Here is a 9,812-nt window from a genome sequence, read left to right on the forward strand (position 1 = left end):
CATATACCCTACTGACAACTGCTTTGTCAGGCAACAGAAATCCCAGAGGTATTTGTAAATTTAGATTAAACTTTACATTTAGCATACATTTCCTACAATGCCTCTGTGAGGTTAGCAGTTTATTTTAGAACTTTGCAGTATTTAATAAAATTGAAATGAAGCCAAGTTGCTTAGCTGCTGCTCACCCCAGTGAGGGGGCGTAATATATGTTATCCCAGAGAGGCTCATTATCTGGAACTACTGTTTTGCGATCCTTCCTTCTGGTGACATGACATCATAACCTTTACAAGGTACAGTTAGGAGAATGTCCTCTTTCCATGTTAATTGTAAATTAAATGGTCTTCCCAGAGGAAAATAAATCATTGTAACAGAATAATTAGATTTAGTTTAATTTGAGTTCTTGTTAAAACACTTTTCTTCAACTTCATCATAATTTATTGTTTGAAACTTGATTGACAGTTTAACAGAGAAGACACCTATGTCAGGATAGAGTTTCACTGGTACTTTACTGGGCCAAACCCTTCATCCTTTTGATCTTTAAACATTGTTACCTTTTTATTCCTTGTAGTCTATCACACCTGCTGTTCTCTTATGTTAGACACAGTCACTAACTTTTTGAACACTAAGGTTCAACAGAGAAAATGGCATATAGTACACAAACATGTAGCTTTTTACATGTGTTCTATTGCATAAAAGTGGCAGTGTCAAATATGACAAACCCAAGCATCTAAGTTTCTCAACTGTGTGAGAAACCTGTCCTACACTTTTGTGTTATTCTTTAAAGAGTACAAATCAACAGCTCCATGTGAGACATGTACTGTACAGAGGCTTACAGTACTGATGCATGTGTGATAGAGTACTCACCTGAATATTCAGCAGGGCCGCTTCTGAGCCACTCCCCTGGACATGTACGCCATGCCTCTTTTGGTATCCCCAGCATGCCAGCATACTTTCTATGTGCTGCACAATCTACCCACTGCTCTTTTATATACAGAGGGAGAGTTTTTTTTTTTTTTTAAAGGGAGTGTTTCCTGAGAGGGAGGAGAAAACAACCACTGAGTCCCAGCAAGAGAACCACAACACTGCGATTAGTTCAGAGGGAGGAGGGCAGCCTGGAGTGAGCATGCACTCCACTCCACTCCAAAGCTCATTGACTGGCTAAGTGAGAGTGCTAGTTTATATGCGCATGTGTGTATGCACACATGCGTGTGTGTGTGTGTGTGTGTGTGTGTGTGTGTGTGTGTGCGCGCACATTTGATCCTTCCTCAAGTAAACATGCACAGTAACTGTACTTTACTCACCTCATCCCATTTAGTCAGTATTAGCAAGGTTCATTGGTTACATGTACTCCAGCAAACCTGCTTGGAGTTCCCATTAAGCTTTCATTTACGCAGATAGTTGGCAATTGTTAAGTAGAGGAGGAACTTTTGTTGCTCAAATTACCATACCCTGTGGCCTGTGATTGTCTTGTTTTGCCCTCTTACTCACTGTTGCTTGTAGTAGTAGACAAGACATTAGTCAGAAATGTATTTTGAGAATGTAATTAAGCTTGAGCAAAACAATACTTCCAAAGGTGTTATTGGTGTGCAGTGGTGCTGTTTTATGCTGGTTCATTGAGAGTGTGTTAGTATCCTTCATCTTAGCCACAATCATATTTGGAATGTGGTGATTATAGTGACTTAATAACTGAATCTTTTTTACTATATGTTTTACAGTATGAGATGTCCAGCTATTAAGTGATTTCCATTCCTAGATATGAATGATTTGAGCTACTCTTACATGAGAATCTTCTTTTGCTGATTTGTGGCAGAACTGACTGCAACTGAGTGCAGTTATATTTAATAATTGTGAGAGCAGACAGTCATATGGTTTCACTAAAATGGTGAGTCTTATTCAATTATACTGTCAAAGCAACTGGCGTTAGTGCTCATTTTGCACAGTTCCGATCTTTAAAGCTCTTCCTCAAACATTTATATCAATCCTGTGATGGTGTTGTCTGTACATTTTTTCCAATTTGTTTTTCCAAATATCTTCATCAAAAGATGCATCAGTATAGGCATTGTGTTACAACTGGGGTGCGGGGGGGGGGGGGGTGTACTGTCAAAAATTGGCCTCTTCCTAGTGTCCCTGTCTTATGTCAATGTTTCAATTTTTCCATTCCTGTTCCTGTCTTTGTTTTGGTTTTCGCTGTATGATTTGTATCAGCTGTCTCTTGTTTAATTCTCATTAGCACTTGTGTATATATACCCTGTGTTTGTTCAGACTTGATGCTGGTCATTGGATATACCAAGCCCTATAGTGTTTATACTGCCTGTGTTTGTTCTAGCTTCTGTCCATTTGTTGTTTGCCTGGCCCCCATGTTCTCACAGTCCGTGTTCTATTTGTTATCCAAGCCTCTATTAGTCCAAGTTTCTGCTTGTGTAAGTTGTGTTTTTTGCTGCAGCCTATTTTCCTTTTCTGTTATCGTGTTTTTGTTCTTTTGTTTATCATGTACCCTGCAACTCTTCACGGTGGTAAATTGACCCTGGACAATGATTATGACCATGATTTTGGATTTGCCCCAATAAATCTTTCTCTTTTCAGTGTATGCATCTGCCTTGTAATCATTCCATGTTACAGAATGACCAGCCATCTAAGGACGCAGTGATAGAGTGAGACTGGTATATGGTTGTTCCGCTGGGATGAAATTCTGACTTTTTTTGCACAGCCCAAGTCTGCCACGTCTCAGTGCCACCAGCGCCACCAACTCAGAGACAGTAAGTCTCACCATTGTACCTGCCCGCTGCTCCTCATTTGTTGAAATCAATGCAGGTAGACTTCAGCCAGTTTTTGCGACAAGATCCCAGGTAAGCACTATGAGCCTACACGTCTTGACCATTGCTACAGGGAGGAGTGACCTGTAGCACAAGATGTGGATAGGCAGATGGAATGCTCAGACAACCCATTCTACAGGACTTGGTTAGCTTTCAAGCACAACTGAGAGCATCCTATAGCCTGTGTGAGCCTTGGGAGCTGCTGAGTGGGTTCTGTGTCTGGGTGTTCCTCCAGGGTCACCCCTCCTGTACCAGTGGCTATCCCACAACCCACCCAGGCAGTTCCTGTTCCCAGTGTGTAGAACACCACCAAGCCAGTTCCTGTTCCTGTTTTCTGCGTGAAGGATGCCACTCAGCCAGGTCCTTTTCCAGTGCCTCGTGCCAGGCCTCTTCCTGCACCTCGTGCCAGGCCTGTTCCTGTGGCACACCTCTGAACTTGAGGGACCCACCTCCACTGATCACCCTAGCACCAGCTGAACCAGCCTCCACTGATTGCTCCCATGCCTCTGGACCAGCCAGACCCATCTTTGCTGATCCCCCATGCTGCCAGACCAGCCACCAGCCACAACAGCACCTACGGATCTGCCTCCTGGCATGTCTGCGTCATGCTCCCCCATCTGTCTCCTACTGTCTCCACACCAGTCTGTATCGGGTGTTCACTGAGGGCCTCCCGTGTCTCAGTTATTGCCTGCTCCTGTTGCTCCTTTGTTTTTGCCTTCCCCTATGCTTGTTTTTTTTTGGTTTTTTTTGCCTCTGTTGTGGTGTCTGTACCTGTGCCTGTTTCTGTGCCCAATCTTGTTCCTGTGTCCGTCCATGTGTCCATTCCAGTGCCCGTATCCGATTGTTTGTGTACCTAGCCTGGTCTGTGTTGCATTTTTGTTTTCCTCATCCTTTTGTGCCTCTGGTTGTCCCTCCATTGTTTGTTGTTATTTGTTGTCTCCTCATCCTCTGTCCCGGCCCTTTTGTTGTCCTCGGTCTGTTTATGTTCAATGTTCTGTTCCCGCGTCTGCGTCTTAGTCTGTTCCTGGTTCTTGTTCTGTTCTGTCTGCTTCTGTTGTTGCCCTGGTTCCTGTATCTGTTCCCGCATCTGTTCCCTTGTCTCCACCTGTTGTATCTACGGTCTCTGTCTCTTCTGCTCCTGTACCTGCACCTCATCTTGTCTCATGTTCTGCTCCTGTTTCTGTTTTGTTCAGTTCCTGTCCCTGCTCCACATCTTGCCCATCCTGTTCCTATTGGTGTCTCGTCCTGGTCCTGTTCTTGGTCAGTTCTTTTTGTTTGTTTGTTGTTTTTGTTTGCATGTCTTGGTGCTGCAAGCTTTTTTTTTGGGAGGGGGGGGGTGTACTGTCACAATTGGCAACTTCCTAGTGTCCTGTTCTCACAGTCTGTGTTCTGTTTGTTATCCAAGCCTTGTTAGTCCAACTCTCTGCTTGTGTAAGTTCTGTCACTGTAGCATGTAGCCTTCCTTTTCTGTTATCGTGTTTTTGTTCTTTTGTTTATCATGTACCTTGCAACTCTTCATGTTGGTAAATTGACCCTGGATCATGATTATGACCATTATTTTGGATTTGCCACAGCAAATCTCGCTCTTCTCAGCATGTGTCCGCCTCATAATCACTCCACATTACACATTTTTTGCCCAAAAAATCTGTTTCAATTAAACCAGGAAAGAAACTTCATCTATAGATCACTACAACAAACTAAACAAATTACTAAGCATAGTTAAATCTTTCAGGATTCCATATTGCTCTACTATCATGGTCATTTGAATGGTGTGTTGCTGATAGAGTGCACAGTCAAAGGCTCCAAACTATTTAAAATATGACACTATATACAGTAAAGTGTCAGTACAGTTCTTTCATATGTACTTAAGGTATTTTATTCCATTTTACAGTTGATAAGCTTATGATATTTATTCATTCTTGATGACAGATCCTTTTAAGTTCAGAAGTCTCATTAATTAGGAATTCTCTTTACCCAACATATCTGAGCCAATGTAGCTTTTAATTTGTTATTTACAATGCTGATGTAAAAACAGTTTATTGTTTCAAATCATATTTGCTTTTTTTCCTCACATCAATTCCTCCTTCTTAATAGCATGCTTGGTGACAGTGTTACTCATTTGTTGTTCTAATATACCATGTCTTTATCCTTTTAAATTCCTTATTATTTAGTTATTGAGATTAAGGCATATTGTTCTTTAATTACAGTAAACTATTCAGCAAATACACCATAGCTAATATGAAGTTTCAATTGTAAAGAATAAAAGTCTGGCTTCTTGCAGTGTAAGGGGTGCACACATTGGATTACATCATATATAAAAGGGACAGGAGGCTTCTGCCTGAGTTGCCATATCTCAGTCCTTACTTAACATTACCCATTTGTTTGAAACACAGCTACTACAGACTGTTGTGACTGTAATCTACTGTGTGATTCAAGCCCCCATCATGCGTTGCAGAGCACAGTCCATGGGGTTGCTGTGGACATTCTCTACCCTCCATACAGTCGCCTTCCAGTCTTGTATGTTCAGCCAGTTTGGAGACACATTTGTTCTGAGGGGAGGAGTGGTGGGATGGGGGGGATGCCTGGAGTGGTAGGAGTGCTTCAGTAGAAAACCACATTCCCACAGCCTAAAAGAGCGGCATGGTTCTCTTGGCTTAGGACCGTGGCTCATTGCAGGAGATTTTCCCTACCTCTTGTTCCCCTAGAGAAAAAGACAGAGTTCTATCTGAGGTGCAAATGTCAGATTCTATGGACATGGGTCCTTTTGGACTCTCAGAAAGAAATGATTACCTCCTATAAAACATTGTGACTTTCATGTTGCAGACGGACACCTTGGGGATACAGTATCTGACTATCATATTTCCAAACACTTGCCTTTCTGTTTTATTGGTGTTATTGCAAAACACTTTGGAGCAGAATTACTTTAAGATTTAGTCTAACAGCAGACGTCTTTCATGTAAATATGCAGACTGAGTCTTTGTAATTTGAGTTTAGTCAGCCAAAAAGCCCCTAAAGTACTTTAAAGACAAACACATTTCTTCATATTCTTCAGATACAGGTTCACTATGTTGAGCCTTACGTGCATCCTTTTCTTAGAGCCGTCTATCTTTGTTACAGCAATCTATCTTTGTTAAAAAGTATTTATCTTTGGTAAATAGTATGAAAATTATCCTTATCAGTGAAGCTCACTTCCAAAGGACCATGCAGATTCTGAAGGACATGAGTGTCATTGTGATTGCTAGAAGGGCAAAGAGGGATCCGCAGATGGTTAAATGACCCAACATGGTTTGGTTAGGCAGACTTGCCAGCCCATAAACCTCATGACACCACACTGCTCCAAATGTGGTCTGCGAGCTTCATTACTGTGGTGCTCAACCATTGAGTAATGGACCATTGCTACACTGCTGAGTTCTCTCTCTTGTCACTCTCTGTCTCTGTCTCCCACTCGTCGAAACCATTGAATGTTAAGGCCTGTAGATGATCAGGATAGATCCTTTTCTATTTCATCTTAGAAAAAGTGAGGTGTACTATTGTATCCCTATTTTCGAGCACTATTTTGAGCAGTGTTTAATTTTCTTGCTACTTGAACGGTTTTATGTCTATTGTTTTTTACCAAAAAAAAAAGTCATGCTACTGAAGGTTAGAATGTAAAATGTTTTGTGTCAAATGCACATGATCATAAAGCGTTTTGTCACTTTTCAGTCCTTCTGTCTATTTTATTCAGTCAGTAAATTACAGACTTCCTGTTAGAAGTCAACTATAGACCTCTGTAAACAACAATTAGCAACAAGTGTATGTGACACACCCTGACCTTTTTAAAAAGTAATGCTAGCACTTGGTGTAGTATGTATGTGTAAGTGTGTTGTGAGAAACAGGCAACAGAGAAAGTATGTTTTACACACACATTGGAGAACCCCATCAATCTTTCTCCATAGTAAAATCAGAGCTCTCATAAGTAGTTCTCATAACAGTTAGATCTTCCAGCCTTCCCATAATATTGCTTTTGATAGGTTATTTTATGGATGATAAACATCCTATGTTCTTTTGCCTTCAACCACATTTCATCATACAAATTGGGAGGTATGTATAATTAAACCACAACCTGGGCCATCAGCACCCAGTGCTGATTTAAGGCCCTTTTGAAGTGTGGAGCATCATGACTGTAGTATTTGGTTTGCTTATTCAGATGGGAATGTCTTTACAGTACATTTCTGCTGATCTGCACTTTCCTCCTCTGACTGCCAGAGCTCCTGCCACATGGTCTAAACCTCTGCAATGAAAACAGGGATTCTTTCAAAACTGAAAAAAAAGAAATAAATAAATAAAATTTGCTTTTGACATTTTAAACATGCTTGTGGATAAACTTACTGTTCTGTTACCTCAGAGGCTCAGCTGCATTTGAAAATGGCTTTATGTTAAACCATATTATTAATTCATATGAATGCAGAAATAAATCTAGTTCATTAACTGCCCATGTATTTGCATTGGAGGTATTGCCTTACCTTGCACTGGAGGTATTGCCTCTCAGTCATTCAGTAACTTGCAGTTAAACTTTGTTTTAACATAAGCTAATACTATAATAAGGCCTTGATATTATATGATAAATTTCATCACCAATATACATAGTTGAAAAATAAAGGAAGCTTAATTTATGTGATGACATGTAAAAATTACATAGGAAGTTGTGTTGTCAGTGTGTAGTCAGCTGTTCTGTAGTCTGCTGTGATCATTAAGTGTGATAAAGCCTTGGATGTCGCTCTGAAAGCTAAGAGAACAAACAGCTTGTGTATACGTCTGTTCATCGACACCAGTCACATGGGAAGCAGATTTCTCATGGCTGCCAAAGGATGCCAAAACCTCATTAACTTAACCCCCACACCCCCATGTGTGGTTTCCTTTCGTTATGTAGCTTCCTGAATATTCATTAAATAAAGCAACCTTGTGTAGAAGGCATACTATCTATCACACTTACCTAGACCAAAATTGATATCTGCATTTCCTGTTATTCTCTAAACTGATAGCAAATCATGCCATTCAGAACACCATGTTTGGACCATCTGAGGACAATCATCTTTTATATGTAATAATGGCCTACAATAAATGAGCTTTAATTTATAGCTAGTAAGAGCTTTAACAAAAGCATTTCCTAAGGTCAGGGGCCTGTATCAATGCGACTTCCTATTTCTTGGCTAAATACAGAATGCTTAGCATAAAACATAAAATAAAGAAAAATACAGAATGCTTCTGGGCATAGTTCTCTTACAATCTATTGTAATAATGATCAATAATAATCAATAATGATTATTGTAATAATGTAGATGTAAACATGTGAATATGTGGCTTACTTTGCCATGGTCAAGCTGCCATTGGTGGATAGAGTACAGAAGAAAGTAAACTGGTAGCTGGTGGATCTCTCCATTTATCATTTCCTTACTCTTTCTGCAATCAGTGTCATCCTGTAAATTACAATATTTTAGCTATAGCCGAATGTGCTGAGATATTTATTTTGAAGACAAAAGCAGATAGACAAGTACACTAACATAAGTCATTTTTGGACATAGTTTAATACAAGATATGGATTAATTTTGATTTGTAGGATGTTCTTTCACATCATACCATCGTCCTCTGAAGACATTTTGATTTATGTTTAAATCTTCCAAAATGTCTGTTGTGTGAAATTACAGTCTTTACTGTTAATGACGTGCCAAAAAAGTTAGAGTTGTGTATACAAAACAGATATTCACCTAAATAAAGGCTAAGCACTGTTTTAACATATGCAGCATGAGTCACCAGTAAGCAGCTCTTTCTTGAGAACTGAATGGTTAACAAGCTTAATCCTACATGTAAGTCTACATATACCCATGAGCATAGACATGTGCTATTCCTCCCAGGGGCCAGTGCACATACACACATATAATTCTAAATGATCTTTGATGTGCTCCCTTCTGAGAATTCAGTGGAAAGAGAATGATCCTGTTCTGTTAAGGTGCTTTCTTCCTCTCCATTTCCGGACAAGTGGTCTGCTGGTGCTTGTGTTGGATGTATATATTTCACCCCACCATATCCAAGAATTCCTTGGTCTCCAGATCCTGCTTAAGGTTTGTGTTTCTAGAGGGGTTTTGGTCCTGACTAACAGTTGCACTGAGGGTCTATAAATGTGAGACTCTGTGGGCCTGAACCCTTTTCTGCTTACTGCTTTCTTCATATGAAGAAATTCTTAGTGTGCCAGGATCAATAAATGATACAAAGAAAATAAATATTCAAATCTTCCCCAGGGCTGTGGTTTATGCATGCAAAAAAGAATATGACATTCCTTTGGTCTTGGGTGAATACACTGACATTTTACTGCATATAAACCAGCTGAAGCATAATATATTTTACTAAGAAAATGCCAAAATTGATCTGAAGAAACAAACTGTTTTAAAAAGTGTTTCCATGCTACAAAATAAATTTACACATATAAATTATACCTAATACCTCCACTTAGTCTATGACTCTGTATACCTGGAAGTAGGCAAAATTGTTTAAAACAAAGCTTTGGTAAGGGTATTTGAAAAGGGATAGACAATAATATATTTATGAGTTGATTATAATAGGGATGAGGAAAAAATTAATAGAAGTGTTCTCAAACTTTGGTATTTGTGTATTATGAAAGTTGATAGCAGTTTTGAGTCTTTACCAAGACTGAGCTATTTTGGGCAAATAACTTTGTAATTATATTATTATTACAATAGCTGTGATAGTTCTATAATGTCCCACAGGCTGCATTTGCTTTTCTTTACTGAGATATTTTGTCTTTTTTTCAGTGTGTATACATGTAGCTATAAGGAGTAATAATGTGGGTGTAAGTGAGAAAGCCTAGATACAAGCTACAAAAATTGCATAAAGCTTACAATAGCCAAACACATAGAAATGTAAATGTAACCCCAGTAGAAAATGAAACAATAAACATCTGAGCAATGGTGCAGTAAAAATCACTACATTGTAAAACCAAAGAGC

The sequence above is a fragment of the Electrophorus electricus genome, chromosome 2, assembly GCF_013358815.1.
Source record: "Electrophorus electricus isolate fEleEle1 chromosome 2, fEleEle1.pri, whole genome shotgun sequence".
Classification (NCBI taxonomy): domain Eukaryota; kingdom Metazoa; phylum Chordata; class Actinopteri; order Gymnotiformes; family Gymnotidae; genus Electrophorus; species Electrophorus electricus.